The sequence below is a fragment of the Octopus sinensis genome, linkage group LG9, assembly GCF_006345805.1.
Source record: "Octopus sinensis linkage group LG9, ASM634580v1, whole genome shotgun sequence".
In the NCBI taxonomy this organism is placed as follows: Eukaryota; Metazoa; Mollusca; class Cephalopoda; order Octopoda; family Octopodidae; genus Octopus; species Octopus sinensis.
In genome coordinates this window covers 103811-123151 of record NC_043005.1, presented here as the reverse complement: position 1 = coordinate 123151, position 19341 = coordinate 103811, and the positions used below count along the sequence as shown (strand labels likewise).

General features: G+C 41.6%; 1 protein-coding gene across 1 annotated transcript in view; it reads left to right on the top strand.

Moving 5' to 3' along the window:
- LOC115215551 (polyunsaturated fatty acid lipoxygenase ALOX15B-like) overlaps window positions 1–19341 on the top strand; it is a 234486-nt gene that overhangs the window by 114258 nt on the left and 100887 nt on the right. The window lies entirely within an intron of this gene.

The window sequence follows — 19341 nt, the reverse complement described above, 5'->3', positions numbered from 1 at the left end:
AAGCTCGACGCTCTAACCACTGAGCCATGCGCTTTCATACATACATATATATATATATAAAATATGTACATACATTTTTATAATTTCAGCTCATTGCTGTGGCCATGTTGGAGCACCGCTGTTTTGCTACACTGATTACTGAGATCCTCCTCTAATATATGCCACTTGGTGTAGAATGGAGTTTGATATAGCTACCCTTATTTGCACCTCTTGCCTTGAGGTACGTTCATTTGGGACTCTCGACAGGAAGACGTCCAGCTTTGATTGAAAAACGCCTACATCTACTTTGTGCAGATTCCTCAGGTTCTTTGGGAGAATATTAAACAAGGTGTGGGCCGCCGAAACACAGGTTGTTGCAGTAACTGGTCCTGAAGCTCGATGGCATTGTTGGGATATTTGGCACTGTACAGTGTCGACCCGTTCTTTGCATTGATGTAGCTTCCAATGCCAAAATTTGGCACAATTCCTTCCAGGATCTTCCAGATGTATATATTACTGCATACCTCTCCCGCCTTAGCTTCAGGGAGTAGAGTCTTAGCTGTTGCAGCCTTTCCAATTAGCTGAGCTGTTGCAATGAGACGATCTTCTTTGTGAATCTTCTCTGGATTGCTTCAAGGTCCGCTGTTAATTTTACACTGTTGGGTGACCATAGCTGGAAGCAGTAATCCATGCAGCTGGAGAAGAATGTCCTCCAGAGGACCATCGTGGTTTCCTTCTCGCTCGTTCTGAATATTCTCAGGATCCATCGAGTCAGTTGTCTGCACTTTGTCACCATCCTGGTAATGTGCACTTGAAAAGCGGTATCATCACGCATGTCGATTCCCAGGTCCTTCATTGACTTAGGCTCTGGGATTGAAATTCCCTGTGGACCAGTGTACCCTGTAAGTTTCATATTCAGTTTTGGTTGCTGGTAGCGCAGGGCTTGGAATTTTTCAGCATTTAACTGCATATTATTATCCTCAGCCCATCTGTAAATTGAGGTCATCTCCTGCTGCAGGTGCGCAACATTGCTGGGCTTCTGTATTTTCTACGAGACATTCGTATCGTCTGCGTACCTTGCAAGGGTAGCTATCCGGGCAGTTGAGGGCATACCTAAAAGGGCCACTATGAAAAGCAGCGGTGCCAAGACAGTGCCCTGTGGAACACCGCTCACTATTTGTGTTTTCGTTGAGGAGGCGCTATTGGCCACTACTTCCTGACTTCTATCTTTCAGAAAGTCATGTAACCACACAACAAGTTTTCCGCTACGCCGAGAAATCGCAGTTTGTGGCATATCATACCCTAATCAACAGCTTTTGCGAAATCAAGGTATGTTACGTCCACATTTGAGTTGTTGAGTAACTACCTCAACACCAAGTCATAATGTTGTAAGAGCTGGGTCAGGCAGCTCCTACCTGTTCGAAAGTCATGCTGGGTATCACTCAATAAATCATTTTCTTCAAGGTATGCAATTGGTTTCCCTCTGACGATCTGTTCCTTGACATTGCTGATGTGTGAAGTCAGAGAGATATGCCAATAGTTTTTGGCATCTGCTCTGCTTCCTTTGTTGACTGGGCATATTATTCCCTCCTTCAGCTTGCTTGGCAGTCTGCCATTTGCAAGAAAGCTCTGGAAGAAAATCTGGAGGGGTTTTGCCAGGGCATGGATACACGATTTGAGGAGGATTGCTGGTAAACCATCAGGACCATCCGTTGAGTTTGCGTCCACTTCATCTATGGTTAGTAAGTCTTCTTCGCTAATGTCGATGTATTCCATCGTAATTGCCTCGCTGGTTATAGGTGAGGCGGCAAAAAAAGTCCACCGGTTGATTCACTTGTCTGTGTTCCAACGGAGTGATAAAGACACTTTTGAATTGGTCATTCAGTACCTCACTGATCCTGGTTGGGCTTTCTGTGAGGGTGCCATACTTTAGGAAGAGGGATCCTATCTTGCGGTGCATTGATGCTGTCTCTGTGGCGTAATGAAAGAAGGCCTTTGGATTGGACTTAATGTTTTTACTAAACCAGGCTTCTTTGTCTGCTCTCTCCCTCTCATAAAATTGTTTCAAGCTTTTTCCAATCTACATCAGTGTTGTTTTTAGGCGGGACCTTTCACTACTTTTGGCATGTTGGTTGAGGCGATTTGAAACCTTCGTCCGTCGTCTCATGAGAATCTTCCTCTCCTTTGGAATCTTGTTCCTATTTGTTGTGGCCTTGTGCTCTGGAACATATTTCTGGCATATGGCTTGCATAACAGACATGAAATATTCTAGTTTCATGCCAACGTCTGGTGAGGAGAGACATTTCGGACAGTCCTGTCTGCGGATCTCTTTTTGGATCGGTTTCCAGTCTACTTTGTGGAAGTTCCGATTGGAGAGATTTCGGGTGCTTCCTTTTGGCTGTATGCCTCTGGCTACTTTCGGCCCAAATATAGAAAGCTCTATTATGTTGTGATCCGAGACTAATGTCGGCGTAACTTTCACATCATGAATGATGTCTATATTGTTTGTGAAGCAGAGATCCAAAATGTTATTTTCCCTAGTTGGTCTGAGTATAACTTGTTCCTTGACTAAGGCATTGGTGAGGTAGAGCAGGTGACTCCACCTGTGTTTGTTTGCAACGAGTCGTTCCTGAGAGCATGATCTTACTACTGTGTGTGTAGGAAGTCGATAAATATTTCTATTTCATATTGCCATAGTGAAATGATGTTTCACCACTTGTCATACGTCTGCAGATGCTTCGACATAAAGAGGCTCAATACAGGGCGCTCCCCATGTGTGTTTATTTCTGTAGGCATTCTTTGCCTAGCTTATAAATTATTATTGATTTTTATGTCTATACAAATAGTTGCGCTTCTTTCACATAAATTCTTTCCTTTGCGAGTGAGTCGAAACTTTTCAACAGTTTCTCCCAACACACGGCAAACGGTTTTCGGAGCCAGTTCCTCAGAATTGCCTCCATTGTTCCTAGAAATACAGACCTTTCGTAATTACCGCTTTATTAGGATCAGTTCTGCCACACGGAGCGCGGGATACTTTCTACACTCAAGTGCTTCCGTTACTATTATATAAAAGAAATGTATACACTGTGCTCACTAACGGAGCTAGAATGTGTGCCTCTCGGAGTGGCCCCTACGTTTGCCGCATCCAGACCCCTTTAAAAGTGCCACCCTGGCGGACCACATCTACCGCCCCACGCCAGCTATGCTAGTGACCCTGCTATATATGTTATGTTCCATTGCACCATTACTATTAGCAAACATTGGCATCGGATTGGCATGCAACAGAATTTCTTGTGTAGTCTTTCCTTGTCTCTACATTCTTGTCCGAATCTCATCTCAGGCCACTTATGCCTTTCGCTGTTTCATTATCGATAAATTACTAATTCCCTTCTTTGTGCCGATTCTCATCTCTCTGCCTCCTTTTCTTCCTCACTGCAAGGATTCTGTTTCTGTCAGAGCTCGTGAAACACAGAACCAGCATGGTTTGAATGTCCAAGACTATCCGTGTATCATGACAGCCACCCGACGCTTCTATAACGAGAGGAGGACACACGGAATGGAGTATTGCCCGAGTTATACTGCGCTTGTTAATTATACAACGCTGTCTACAAAGAGGAAAGCTATCAAGCGTCTCATATGAATATCTAGTCCTATATTCAGTTTAAATATTCAAATTCCACCAAGAAAGATTTAGTTATGTGAAAGGCTTAGTGAAGAAGACGGAAGAGTTGATTTAATTCATGCGTTTTAGGGTACGAGTCATCGAGAAGGGATTCCATGCAACAATTTGCAAGTCAAAAATATTTGAAACTAAAACATGTCTCCCTTGAATTGAATCTCCTCTATTTGATTACAAAACAGAGAGATACGACATTTAGCTGACCGCAACCATCCGTTACGAAAAAGGGGTTTTCATAAATATTTATTGGTAGAATCATAAGAGGTTTCAAGTGAATAAGAACTGTGAATAAAATTACGAAAGCCAACGAAAAATATATAACGTTCAGTGCAGTTTATGTGTGAGAATCTGAGAAGATAGGGAGCTGAAGACAATGAATTTCTGAGAATTCGTCTTTGTTTTCTAGCAGAACGTTAATCTGGAAATAGTATAAATTGCAGGAATGAAAGTTGGTACGGAAAGTGAAACGGAAGATGCTGTGAGGAGTTCCATTCAACCGATTAAGTGTGTGTCAGGTAAAAACAAAAAAACAAAAAACAAAGAGAATAAGAGACTTAAAAATAAAAAATAGAAAACAGAAGAGAGCAAAACGAAAGAGAAAAAAGAAAAAAGGGAAGAATAAAAGCAGTAAAGTTTCATAAAGAAAATATGCAGAAATTGTATAACCCTAGGCCGGAAACGAAGCCCAGATTTGAAAAACACGTAGACCAAAGTAACAAACAAACAAAAATAATAAAGCATGAATAAAATTTAAACCTGATGCTTGATGCACAACCAGGACACCACTTGGTCCAATCAGAACGTCAAGCTCCAGAGTTTAGCCTCCTGCTTAGGGAAAGCTATACTGTTTGCAAATGCAACGATATCATTAGATTTATCAATATAAGGATCTCCGTAACAACGAAGCCATTGTATGTGGGTGGGTGTATGCACACATTCCTTACCTGTTTATCAATATAAAGATTTCAGTAACAATGACGCCATTGTATGTATGTGTGTGTGTGTGTGTGTGTGTGTGTGTGTGTGTGTGTGTGTGTGTGTGTGTGTGTGTCTGTGTGTGTAATCTTTTATGTGTTTCAGTTATTACAATTACGGACTGCGGCCTTGCAGGAGCACTGCTTTTAGACGAACATATAGACCCCATAACTTATTCTCCGTAGGCCTAGTTCTTATTCTCTCTATCTGTTTAGCCGAACCGCTAAGTTACGGAGAAATAGAAACACCAACACCGGTTCTGAAGTGAAGGTAGGGGACAAACACACAGACAGAAATACAAATATACATATATATATATATATATATATATATATATATATATAATATATATGTGTGTGTGTGTGTGTGTGTGTGTGTGTGTGTGTGTGTGTGTGTGTGTGTGTGTGTGTGTGTGTGTGTGTGTGTGCGTGTGTGTGTGTATGTGTGTGTGCGTGTGTGTGTGTGAATATATTCTTTTATTCTTTTACTTTTCTCAGTAACTTGACTACGGCCATGCTGAGGCACCGCACATAGGCGAACAAATCGACGCCAAGTCTTATTCTTGGTAAGCATAGTTCTTATTCCAACAGATTCTTTTGGCGAACCGCAACGTGACAGGCATGTAAGCACATCAGCTTCAGTTATCTATCGATGAGAGGTGGAGATAAACAGAGACAGATAGACAGGCACCCCCTCCCCAGATATATATATATATATATATATTTATATTTAACGTTTGTAAACATAATTATAACTTAAAAGATTATAGTTTTAATGATTTTTATAATGATAAACCTAATTATCTGAATTATGATAAATTTTATTTAGTTATTTATCGTCTTAATAATAGTAGGAATTTTGATGATGTAAAGCCTAAATTTAGTATTAAAATAAAAAATAAAAGAATAGTAATAAAAATTAAAATAAAATAAAATTTAATTCAATTAATGAAGATAATAAATTTAATACTATCACAAATATTTATAGTTATAATAATGATAGTTATAATAATTATAATGATAATGATAATAATTATAATAACAATAATAATAATAATGCTAATAATAATAATAAAAATAAAAATAATAATAATAATAATTATATTAATAATAATAATTGTAATAATAATAATAATAATAATAATAATAATAATAATAATAATAATAAAGATTTAAATAAAAATAAAATTTGGTTAATCATTCCTTTTGGCGCTGAGGTTTAAAAAATCTCATTAAAGAGATTGTAAATATGATTGAAGTATTTATTAGGGATAATAAAAATATTATAATATTTTTTCTAAAGATACTTTTGATGTTGGTTATTCAACTACTAATAATATTGGCAATATTATTTCTTCATGTAATATTTTTAAATTAAAAAATTCTATAGATATAGATTAAATATTGATTCCAATATTAATAATAAAGATTTAATTTATTGTACGTGTAGGGATAAGTCCATATGTAAATTTAACAATTATTGTAAATTAGATAATGTAGTCTATAGGTGAATGGTAACTATAATAGATGATAAGAATTTGAATAATCGCTATTTAAATACTATTTATATAGGGTCCACTTCGAATAAAATGATATCTAGAATTTCTCAATATATGTATTCTTTTAGGAATAAAAATCTTATAAATTCAACAAGTTTCAGTAAATATATTTGGGACCTTAAATCAAGATCTATTAAATATAAATTAAATTGGGATATTATTTGTTGGGCTAAATCATATACTATAGGGAGTAATAATTGTTCTCGTTGTAATAACGAAATTAAGGAAATATTATTTAACAACAATTATGCGTTGGTAAATTTTGGACGAACGTAAAATTAAATGTAAATAATAATTAAAGTAACCTTACAATAGATTTAGCTAATAAATAAATAATTATATTATTTTTAAATATTTATTATAATAATATAAATCAATTCCAACATAATAATATATATTTGATTTAATTACTTATTATTTAGACTTTAAATTTATAGTAAATAGTCATTTATATCTAATGCTATAATAATTCTATGTACCTATATATTACATTTAACTTATCTTTAGTATATATTAAACCTTATTCAATCTTATGTGGTTTATTTATTTATTGTAGATATTATTTAATAGTATTAGAATATATTTCACTATTCTATTATATGTTATATTAATATTTTAAACAAAATGAAGAAAATTGAATTCTTTTATTACAATTTTGATTTATATTGATTTAAATTGAACAATGATTTCGAGGGGTTATCGGTTGGCGGGCGCCAGTACCTCTCCCATTATTATTATTTTTTTCCATCTTTGTCGTTTTCATACACATTAATGTTTCTGTCCAGCCCGCAGCTACATTTATCTATGTACGACCTTCATGGTCAATTCGATGAAATAAAATAGATATACCATACGCCATATACATATATAAATACATTATGTTGAACATTTTTAATATTAATATAACATAGAGCATAATTATTATGGCTTAACTTCAGCTTTGACGAAAAGATAAAAATTATTTATTTTGGATATTACAATTGATTTTCTTTGTATTAGGATGTATACAATGCTAACCATATTCTAACTGTATATTACTGGTAATGGAAGAATTGGTGACGCGCATCCTCGATGATAGTGATGCTGTTGACATCGTTTTATTGGACTTTGTCAAAGCTTTTGACTCGGTTAACCACCGCCTATTACTTGTCAAGCTTCAAGCATATAGTTTCCATCCGGATATTGTACGATGGGTTGGTGCCTTCCTCTCAGATTGCTCCTTCCAAGTCCAAGTTAATGGTTCGCGATCCGACGTCTCCAGTGCGAGCAGTGGCGTGCCTCAAGGTTCAGTGCTTGGGCCCTTATTGTTCTTAGTCTTCATAAATGACTTGCCCGACGACCTCACGCAACACACCCTTCTATTTGCCGCCGATGTCAAACTGGTCGCTCCTCGCGGTGATATAGAGGATCTTCGTCGATGCCTCCACCAAATTTAGAGGTGGTCTAACGAATGGGACCTGTGTCTGAACGTGTCAAAGTGCTGTCATCTGCCTGTTGGCTCTCCTCCTGCAACTCAACTTGATTTCGAGCCGGGTCGTCTGCTGCTGGAGAGGACCGATCAGGTAAAGGACCTGGGTATCTTGGTGGATTCCTCCTTTTCGCCTTCGGCCCAGTGCGTCCATGCTGCCAACAAAGCACGTGGAATTCTGTTCTTGATTCGACGGTCATTCGGAATGCTCACAGCAGCCATATCCCTACCACTCTATGTCACGCTGGTGAGACCCATATTGGAGTACGGGATTCAAGCCTCTTCTCCTTATCTCCTCAAAGACATACAGTATCTCGAAAGAGTCCACAAGCTGGCTACCCGCATGGTTCATGGTCTCAAAAGTTTTTCCTATGAAGAATGGCTGAGGACGCTCGACCTTTATTCTCTAGAAAAACGCCGCCGCCGTGGTGATCTCATTCTCGCCCACAACATCATAAGCGGAAAGTGTAAACTCTCGAAAGAGCTGTTCTTCACTCCTGCTCCAGAGCGTCGGCTGCGGGGTCATTCCGAAAAGCTCTACCTGCGACGATTTCATCTCAATCGAAGGAGAGGAGCTTTCTCCGTCCGGGTTGCGGATCCGTGGAACAAGCTGCCAGACGAGATGGTGAAGATGCCGACGACCGCTTTGTTCAAAGCCTCCCTTGACCTCAAGTGGCCTGAACTCTTTACATGAACACCACCCTGTACTTAACTCCATGTCCCCCTACATGGCCTTGCTATTTGCTTTTCAGCCAAATTAACTAACTAACTAACTAACTAACTAACATATGTTTATATTCATTTATATTTGTATACATATATTATATGTATGAATATATAGATATATACTAGCATTAAAGACCCGTCGTTGCCGGGTCATAGTGCTAGTGCATGTATATATGTGTATGTATATATATGTACATATTACATGTACATCTATATATATACATCTACACATAAAATACAAAATACAAAGTTATATCTTGATATCGCTAGTGATAACAATACTCAAAATATATAACAGACTGGAATTGTTAGCCCGTCTCTTATAATTTCGATTAATTGTATCTTGTCCTCCCTCTTGTATAGAAGTGTGGCTACAATCCAGCCTACCTCTACTTCGGGGGGGGGGATTAAAACATTTTTTCCGGGACGTCCTACATCCCAGATATAAAGGTAAAAATAAAACATTTCCACTTTGCAAGTTCGAGTCGAGTACTCCCTCGAACCTTGCTTCTATTGTGGCGAATTTACCGCCTCTGATTAGATAACTTTCATAGTCGCACCAAGACACTTTTCGAAGGTGCTTTCCTCGATGTTGTTTTATTATTACCCACAAGGGGCGAACATAGATGGGACAATACAATCTGATGGTTGCGCTTGGTATTACATTTATGTTGTATCTTTCACTCGCAACTTTCGTGCTACATCCTTCCATCGTTCTTCATACACTCTCCTAGTCAGGCATATTCTCTCCAGCCCTATCTTCCTTTTCAGGTGAAAGATGAAATAATTCATCAAACCAGGGCCGGAGATGAACTTGCCTGACTGTAAACCTTTCATTCTCGTCTTCCATATCACCTCTTTCGCAATTGCTACTACAACGAGAAAACGAAACTTACCTTCATTCACGAGGAAATCCGGTGGGTCAATTTTTGTAATCGACTCAGTCGACAGCTGTACTCTTCGTGTACCTGACAACAGCTGTTCGGCATAAACCCACACCTCAGACACGTCCGGACAATGAACAATAGCGTGCGGGACGGTTTCCCTATCCCGCCCGCATCTTGGACATATCGGACTGTCTTGGCCACCGTGCCTTGCGAGTTTATCCCGAACAGGTAGAGCTCCTCTGTAGCATTGCCATGCCAGAGACTTCTGGAAGTTGTCCAGTGTCCTCGGCTCGAACGTACGTCGGAACAGACTGGCCAGCTGATTATCGTCGAGACCTAGGGTTTCCCCCAAGGTATCTTCACATTCCGCCTCTACCAACCCTCTATAGAAGAATGTGGTGGAACCCCCACCGCAGGCGTTGCCCGAGCGACGGAATAGCAGGAGAGCCTTGCGACACTCCGTGTACCAAGTACCAAGTTTCGATCTACGATTCAGCCAGGTTTCCCATCCACCAAAACTAGTAAACTTGGGAAACATCAGTTTTGCTAGCGAAGACCACACCCGTTCACCATCCAGGTAGAGCCACAGATGTCTTAACCTCAGCGCATGTCTGCGCATCATCAGCCAAGGCATCCCTAGCCCACCCTTTAACGGTTGTAGAGTGTTTCACAAGTGGTTTCCCGCCCTTCCACAAGAAGTAGAAGAGCTGTCTTTCCAACTTGATCAACCACGAATCAGGGCAAGGAACGACGGAAAGGCGGTAGGTGATAACCGATGCGATAAACACATTGGCCACCTCCGCCCTCCCTTTCAGGGATAGCCACCGCCAAGACCAGGTCTTGGCTACTGCAGCCACCTTGCTCGTTACCTCGCCCCAATTCTTCTCTATTTGGAGGTCTGGACCGAACCAGACCCCTAGCAGTTTAATCGGACCCTCCGTCCAACGTCCCACGACGCTGTCAGGAGGCATCGACTTGCCTCTCCAGGTGCCGAGTTGCAAGCCGACTGACTTTTCGCGATTAACTTTTGCTCCTGTCACCGTCTCGTAAACCTCTATGGCCTTGCCTACTTTACATAGGTGGTCCATTTCGGTTACGATGATGGTGATGTCATTCGCGTACGCTGACACTGATTTTCCATTACCTGGCTGTCTCGGGATGCCGCTCAGTTTTCGCAGTAATGGCTCAAGAGCCATCACGTACAAAAGCGGGGAGAGCGGACACCCTTGACGAACCGAGCGTTTGATTTTGAACGGCTTCGACAAGAAGCCGTTCACCCGAACTACCGAGTCGATGTTATCATAAATTTGGATAATCCACCTGAGGAAGCCAAGGCTCAGCCCAAACTGTGCCAGGGCAGATACCAGGTAACGATGGTCGACCCTATCAAAAGCTTTAGATTGGTCTAAATGGACCAGTGCCCCACCCTTGCCAGAATCACTATTAAACCCCTCTATAGTGTACCGCATTAGATGGAGATTATCCTGAATGGATCTGCCCGGAACGGCACATGTCTGTGCCTCTCCGATCAGACCATCCGCGACACGCGCCAATCTTTTCGATAACACTTTGGCCAAAATCTTCAACTCTGTGTTTAGCAGAGTGATGGGCCTGAAATTATCAATGCACTCCCCCTTGCTCGGGTCCTTTCTGACGAGAGTCACTACTCCCCGGCGCACAGATCTGGGTATAAGCCCGTTCTGCTGCCAGTTCGCATAGACCTCCGCCAGTAGGTGCCCGAACAAGTCTGGCATACTCTTATATAACTCATAGGGTAGACCATCCAAACCCGGCGCCTTGCCCGCGCCGCAGTCCGCCATTGCCTCAACCACCTCCTCAAGCGTGATTGGCCCTTCACAGCCCTCCGCATCTCGCCCCGATAAGCGCGGCAGCCCGTCGAGTAGGTCCGTAAAGGCCCTCCTCCTATCCAGTCCGCCGCACTCACCGAAAAGCTGAGCGAAGTGCTCCTGAAAGGCCTCACACATCTCCTCGGGTTCGTTTATCAACTCACCTTGTTGGTTCGTCAAAGATCGAATCGTGGCATCGTTACCATGCTGAGCTTCCACCACTCGGGCCCATCTCACGGCGTTGATTCCTTCACATCCCATATGGCGGATTCTAGCCCTGACAATGCAGCCCATGTGTTTGGCCTCGAGGTGCTGGTTTAACACCAGTCTCTTGGACGCCACCTGAGCCGCAGAGCCAGTTTTCATGGCTTCCTCTAATTCCTTAACTAGAGTAGTTTCCCTTCTAGCCTCTCTAGCCACTACTCCTATGCTATATCTAATAGACTCAAACTTGATGGCTCGTTTGAGGGCGTACCACCATTTGTTATTAATGATGGTACCAGATAGTGCCCTCTGAATTATATTCCTAATCCGGTCTTTGTACTCCTTAATCGCCAAAAGGGACGTATTAAGTTTCCAGTAACCGGATCCTCTATTTTTAACCTTATCTATGTCAAGCTTACAAGTGACCATTTTATGATCACTGTAGCTGATCGGGTAAAACTGTGGACACTTAGCTATTTTACTGTCTACTTTTCTAATTAGTATTCTATCTAAATATGACCTGGAAGATCCGTCGCTGTTTGACCATGTCCACAATGGAGCGTTCGGAAATTCCAGCCTATAAGGATCTGCTAGCTCAAAGCGGCTTAGCAGTTCCATGAAGCCACTGTTGCCTTTTCTATCTGGACGCGAGCCAACACAATCTACATCCGCTTTGCAAATTGTGTTAAAGTCTCCTAGCACCACTAATGAATGCGAAGTACCAAGAAAGTTTTCTAGTTCACGAAAATAATCACTTTGCCCTGTATGGTTGGGTGCGTAAATTGCAACCAGTCTGATAACTTTACCATTACTGAACGTCAAATCCATGACGACCAGCCTACCTTCTGGATCTGCAAAAATAACTTTTTCTCAGAAACCCGGTTTCTTTTTAATAGGACCAACACCCCACTCCCGCCTGTAGGACTGCCAGGAGAGAAAAAACTCTCGTAGCCGTCAAACAGCGGGAGTAGACCTCTTGGCCCCTCTAACCTGGTTTCTGTAGCAACAATAACATCTAAATTACGCGACCTGATATCATGCAGGAAGCGACCTTGCTTCCAGCCTGCTCCCAGGCCGCGCACATCCAAAAAACCAACATAAATGTAATCCATTACTTACCTTATATCAGTGGTTCGGTTTTCTCTTGTTCTTCTAACTCTTTTTCTGGGCCTCGTGGGGGAGTCTGACGTAGGCCCTCGAATATATGTGGAGATGTCACATCCAATCTAAGTGGGCCTACGTCTTGGAAGAATTCTGACTTTATCCGCCCGTAATCCTTCCGGCCTATTCTGTAAATTACAAAGTCGTTTTTTTTCACTACTTTCTCCACTTTGGCCATGGCTGCCAACACGTTTCCGAGTCTGCTATTTGCTGCCTTTACGGCCATATACGAGTTCATTGACTCTTTTTTCTTTTTTAAAATTACTCTGGGAGGGGTGGTTTCCGTTTTTCTTTTTTTTTTCCCGTAATTTTTGCCCACCCCTCCTCATTTATCTTTTCCTCGCTCTTTTTTTCCTCCGCCGCTGGTTCTGCTGTCACCGTCACCTCCACACCTTCAGTCTTCCCTTCTGGGCCGTCCGACGCTGCTTCTGGTGACACATTATCTTCTTTTTCTTTTGGCTTAGGTGCTTCCTGCGGTTTGGGTTGGGGTTGGCATTCCGCCCTTACATGACCCTTCTTGCCGCAGCCGAAGCACCTCGGCTTCCTGCCCTCCACGAAAACTGTTATTTTCTCGTCTTCACTAATCTTACCGTTTCTGGAATTTCTTCCAGTGTTTGCACCTCCGCCTGAATGGCTATCACTATTTTCTGCCCTTTCCAAAACTCCTCTTCCTCCACTGTGGCCTGGAGGATGTTTATTTTCCTCCAGACCTACCATCACTGCTGCCACCAGACATTCAGCATCTGCCTCTGGCGGTATGTTGTTCATTGAAATTTTCGACGTCCTTTTTCCTTTATACAATGGTAGTAAGACAATGTTTTCTGCTTTGATCGGCTCCATCGATAGTTTCTTCGCTATCTCCTCCGTAGTAAAACGCACCTCCACTGTGCCGTATCTTTTTCCTCTGTTTATATACGTTATTTTATCCATAAAAGGTTTTAGACAAAACTCTATTTTTTTTTCTTCGATTTTTTGGATCATTTTTGTCGTTGTGTCGTAAGTTTTATATATTATTCTTTTTTTTTCTATATCGTCATGTTTTTGTATTTGTGGCCACAGTCACTTCTGTGCCTCTTTTTTTACACAGTCTGCAAATTTTTCCAAATTTTCTATATTTATTTTTTTAATCTTTTCCCAGCCACTTCAGCGAATTTTTTCGCTGGAGTTGATGCTGGTACTGGTTTTTCCATTTTCTTGGGCGACGCCGCCTCTTTTTTCTTCGGCGACAACGCCTCTTTTTTTCTTGGCGACAACGCCTCTTTTTTTCTTGGCGACAACGCCGGGTATTCATCCTCGCTCGTCACAGGCGAATAAGAGATGGGGGACTCCATCTTGAACAATGGTTTTAACAAGCCTTTGGTAAATCCAAATTAATTGTAGTTTTTTCCCCACGGAGGGGGGAACACCAACGCGAAGTCTTCGCGCGAAGGCTGACTTCGTCAGTTAGACAACAATAGACAAAACAGGTAGACCAACAGTATATAATAACAGAGATAATAGTACGAGAGCAAAAATATATCAACTTACTAATAAACGCAAAAAATTGATTTCCTCGATGTTGTTTTATTATTACCCACTAGGGGCTACATAGATGGGACAATACAATCGGGAAAATGAATAATGAATTATGAAGTTTGTACAATGTGGTGTAATGCCCACTCGATCCCCGAAATCGAGCGGTTACATTTCGTCATTTGTTTTTTATTCGTCAACAATATTTTCCAAATAAAACATTTTATACATTTTCAACATACATTTCAAAAGTTTTACAAAGTTCAACATTTCTTTTTTTTTTTTTTCAGAATTTAAAGTTCTTTTTATCATTTCCAAATTAAAGTTTTCACAATACCTTTTCTTTTATATATACTCCATTATGTCTACCAAATCTGAGTAAACTTCCATCGTTCGAGGCCACCTTGTAAGTCGGCATTTCATATGTTTTGACACGTTCTTGCCAGCTGCCTCGATGAACGCCTCGGCGTCGTTCTCGTGGACGAGTGCACCTGTTTCTTTCCATTCGGTGCCCATCCTGACCCACGTATATCCGTTTGTTACGTTTATTAAATCTTCCATCTCCTCACAGTGCCTGTGATGGATCAACGTTCCATAGTATTTGAATTTTCTATTCGTACCTACGTTTTCTCTAGTTTTTCTCTTAGGACTTACTTCCTCTTTTTTCTCCTCCCTCGGTTTCTCTCTTTCTCTCTTTTTGCTTTCTCTTCTTTCTTTTTCCTTCTCTTGTCTTTTTGGCTCTTTGTCTGCCGTCTCTCTACCCTGTGCCTTAAGTTCCTTTCCTGTTGTTTCTTTTCCTTTTTGCATACCATCTTTTCCTTTCTCTTGGTTCTGTTCCTTCTCTTGTTCTTTTCCTGCTTTTTCTCTTTCCTTTAATGTACTTTCCTTTTCTTTCTCTTGCTTCTGCCTTGGCTCCTTCTCCACTACTTCTGCACCCTGTGAATTTTGCTCCTTTTCTACTATCTTCTTCCCTTTGTTTTCATTTTCCTTCAGTGCGCTGTTACTTCTTCTCTTGTTGTTTTTCCGTTATTTCCTTTTCCTTGTTTTCGCTGTTCTTTCCTTCGTGTTCGTTTTCCTTCTCTCCACTTTGTGTCTCTTTTTGCTCCGCTGTGAATTCATACAGCGGACATTCCTTTTTATGTGCCCTCTTGATCCGCACAGGTAGCAATTCGGTTTTCTGCCTTCCACTATTACACTAATTGTTTTCTCGTTTTCTATTTCTATTTGAAGGGAAATCTTTCGATGTCTTCCATTGTGGCCATCAGCCACAACTCTACTCCGAATCCCTTCCAATTTACAACGTTCGTCTCCTTAATTGACCCTATTTCTACTTCCTCTTTTGCTGCCCCAATAATGGCTGTTACCAGCATTTCTGTTTTAATATCTGGGGGCACCTTTGGGACTCTTACCCGTACCCCTCGTCTTCCTTTATACGTCGGCCACATGGTGAAATTTTCCGCTTTCAGGACAGTGGAAGCCAATGAGGCCGCCACTTCCTTTGTTGCGCATCTCACCTCCACCGTACCATATTTCTTTCCTCTGTCTACAAAAGTCGCTTTTTTCATGATGTCCCCCAGACATTTCTCTATTTCTTCAATCGTCACTCTCACCAGTTTTCTCGTGTTTCTATCTTGCGTTCTATACGTTATCATCTTGTTATTTTTCTCTTCTTTGTTTTTCCACAGGCGGGACCAGCTTCACGCTGTCACCCTCCCTTTTGACGAACTTCTCGTATTCCTTCAATTGTTCTTTTCTAAAGAACACTTCTTTTATTCTAAGAGACTCGTCACTTTTTGTTGTGGCGACCCCCGCGTAAGTCTCCATGACTTGAGGGTCGACACACCTTCTATAAAAGGTTCAAACACGTAGCGGCAAACGCCTCGCGCGATTCAATTTTTTGACAATTTTTAACAGTTTTTTTTCCAATTTTCACATACAAAATAACTCACAACACACGTGGATAGATTTCCTCCATGTTATTTCTTTATTACCCACCAGGGGCTACGAAGAATGCCGGACATAACAAAACATGGGGGACATAGAACAATATGATTAAATTTATGAGCAAATGAAAATGAAAAAATGATAATATGAAAGCGATGCTAACGGCCCCCTCCGCCAGCATCACTTACCTGTCCTTTTGTTTTCACTGTCACCTGAATGTTCATTCCCAATACGAAGACCATCCATATCCATTCTACTCCGAAACTGTCCTCCATATATTCCACGAATTCATCGCTCATTCTTGTATCTTTCACCTCCCAATTCTCTCTTTCACACCTCAACACAAACTCATCTATATCTTCTTTTCCAGCACTGCATATCTGGTCCCATCCATTTCATACCATTCATACTCCTCCATTACCCTTTCAACCTCTTTCCGTTCAGTCACAATAAAATGTTCGGCCTGGGTTCGTTTTCAAACTCTTGTCTGTCTGTATTAATATTTTTCTTTTGTTTTCTTGTTGGAGGGGAGCGGGTGGGTTCACTGTCTGCAGGGAAGGGTGGGATTCAGAGGGTGCGGGTGGTGTTGGGGTGGGTTGGGGCTTCGCACAGTTTTTTTTTTTCTTTCTTTTTCTCTTTTTTCTTCCTTCTTCCCACTCTTGTTGCATCTCCTCTTCTTCTGTCGTTTCTGTTTCCCTTTGGTTCTCTTTAGTTTCTTCCTCTTTTGGGGCTTCCGCGACGATTTCCTTTTCTTTTTCCTTTGGTGGGGGAGGGCAGTAGGCTCTTATGTGACCCCTCAGGCCACACTTGTAGCACCTGGGCGCCCTACCCTCCACCCACACTCTCATAATAATATTTCCAGTTTTTATACTGTCCGTAAGCTTTTCTATAACTTCCGCCTCCGTCTGTATGTTCATTACTAGTGTGGCACCTCTCACGCCTTCATATTTCATTATGGCGTGGAGGATGTCCACTTTATCTTCATTTCCTTTGATAACCGCAGCCGTTATTAATTCGCCTCTAGGTGTGGCGGAGGTTCCTTCCACCCTAATTCTGGTGGTCCTTCTATTCAAATACGAGGGGAATAAGTAAAACTTTTCTGTACTCACCACCTTGGCTGCTATATTCCTGGCTGCTTTCTCACTTTTAAATTGTACCGTTATGGTTCCATATTCTAATCCTTTTGTCATGTACACAATTTCTTCTCCTGTCTGTTTGAAAGCCTCTTCAATTGCTTCCATGTTAATCACTTCCATTTTTCTACCTCCATTCATAAATACTTTTATTTAATGGTTCTACTACGATGGAACCAGTCTCCGCGCCCTGCTAGAGGCAACAGCTCAACCTCTCCGTTCTCCTCCTCCTTCATAAACTCCTGGAAGTCCGTCAACTTAGCCAGGTCTATCTCTTTTTCTGTTGACTTCTTCGTTATAACCTGCGTAGGTGCTTTCCATTTTTTCACCGCCAACTCCTCCTCCGATGTCGACGAATTTTCAGAGAATTTCTCCCTCCCTTCCATCTCATCCGTTTGGTAGAGGCGGCTCATAGTCGCCTCAGACCGAAAAACGGCCTCCCGAACAGAAAACGTGCGGCGCACGAACAGTGCGACGCGAAACCGCACCAACCGACGTTCCAATTCCACAACCACAATTCACTTTTTGTTCTTTTTTTCTTTTTTAACCGAATTTTACAGAGCGCAAGAAAACGCGTATTTTTTTATTACCCACTAGGGGCTACATAGAGGGGACATTACAAACATTGGGACATAGAACATCACAATTACATATATATGAGCAAAATGGATATGAAAATGGTATATGAGAGTGATACCGACGGCCCCATCCGCCAGCATCACTTATCTATCCTTTCACCCATTTCCAATTAGTATTCCTTTTTTCCTATCACAACATTCGTTTTTCTTTTAGCCATCTCTATCCATTCATCTTTCATTTCCCTGACTTCCAACACACACCCTCTTCCTCAACCCTTCTCGCCAATATACCCGTATCATCACTATCCACAGCCGTGTGCTACAATCTATCTTCGTGTTCGTACCACTTGGTTAACACCCGTTTTTTAACGTTTTGTATGTCTTTCCCATGTATAACACATAAAAATGGGTCTTGGGACTTTCTTTGCTCTGTGTGTCTGTTTTTATTTTCTTGTAGGCGGGGAGTGGGTGGAATCACTGTTTGCAGGGGAAGGATGGGACTCCAAGGGTATGGGTGGTGTCGGGGTGGTTGGGGGCTCGCACAGTTTTTCTTTTTCTTTCTTTTTCTCTTTGTTCCCCCTTCTTTCCACTCTTGTTGCATCTCTCCTCTTCTTCTGTCGTTTTCTTCTCTGTTTGTTTCTGTTTATTTTCTTCCTCTCCTGAGGCTTCCTCAACGCTTTCCTTTTCTTTTTCCTTTGGGGGGGAGGGCAGTAGGCTCTCTGTGACCCCTTTGGCCACACTTGTAGCACCTGGGCGCCCTACCCTCCACCCACTCTCATAATAATATTTCCAGTTTTTATGCTGTCCGTATCCTCTCTATAACATCCGCCTCCGTTTGAATGTTCATAACTAGTGTGGCACCTCTCACGCCTTCATACTTCATAATGGCGTGGAGGATGTCCACTTTATCTTCATTTCCTTTTATAACCGCAGCCGTTATTAATTCGCCCTCTAGGTGTGGAGGTATTCCTTCCACCCTAATTCTGGTTGTCCGCCTATTCAGATACGAGGGTAACAAGTAAATCTTTTCTGTACTCACCACCTTGGCTGCTACATTCCTGGCTGCTTTTTCACTTTTAAATTGCACCGTTACGGTTCCGTATTGTAATCCTTTTGTCATGTACACAATTTCCTCTCCTGTCTGCTTGAGAGCCTCTTCAATTGCTTCCATGTTAATTACTTCCATCTTTCTACCTCCATTCATAAATACTTTATATTTAATGGTTCTACGATGGAACCAGTCTCCGCGCCCTACTGGAGGCAGCAGCTCAACTTCACCGTTCTCGTCCTCCTTCACAAACTCCTGGAGGCCCGCCAACTTAGCCAGGTCTATCTCTCTTTCCGTTGACTTCTTCGTTACACCTGCGTAGGTGCCTTCCATCCTTTTCACCGCCAACTCCTCCTCAGATGTCGACACTTCCGTCGAAATTTCAGAGAAATTTCTCCCTTCCATCTCCTCCGTTTGATGGAGGCGGCTCATAATCGCCTCAGACCGAAAAACGGCCTCCCGAACCGAAAAAGTGCAACGCGCAGAACCAGTGGAACGCGAAACCGCCCCAACGCCGTTCAAAACCTCCACAACAACAACAACTCTTTCTTTACCGAATTTTACGAGCGTAAAAAACACGGAGCCGAAAAAAACGCGACCTTTTTTCTCTACATTGTATACTTTATAGACAATAGTCTTTTC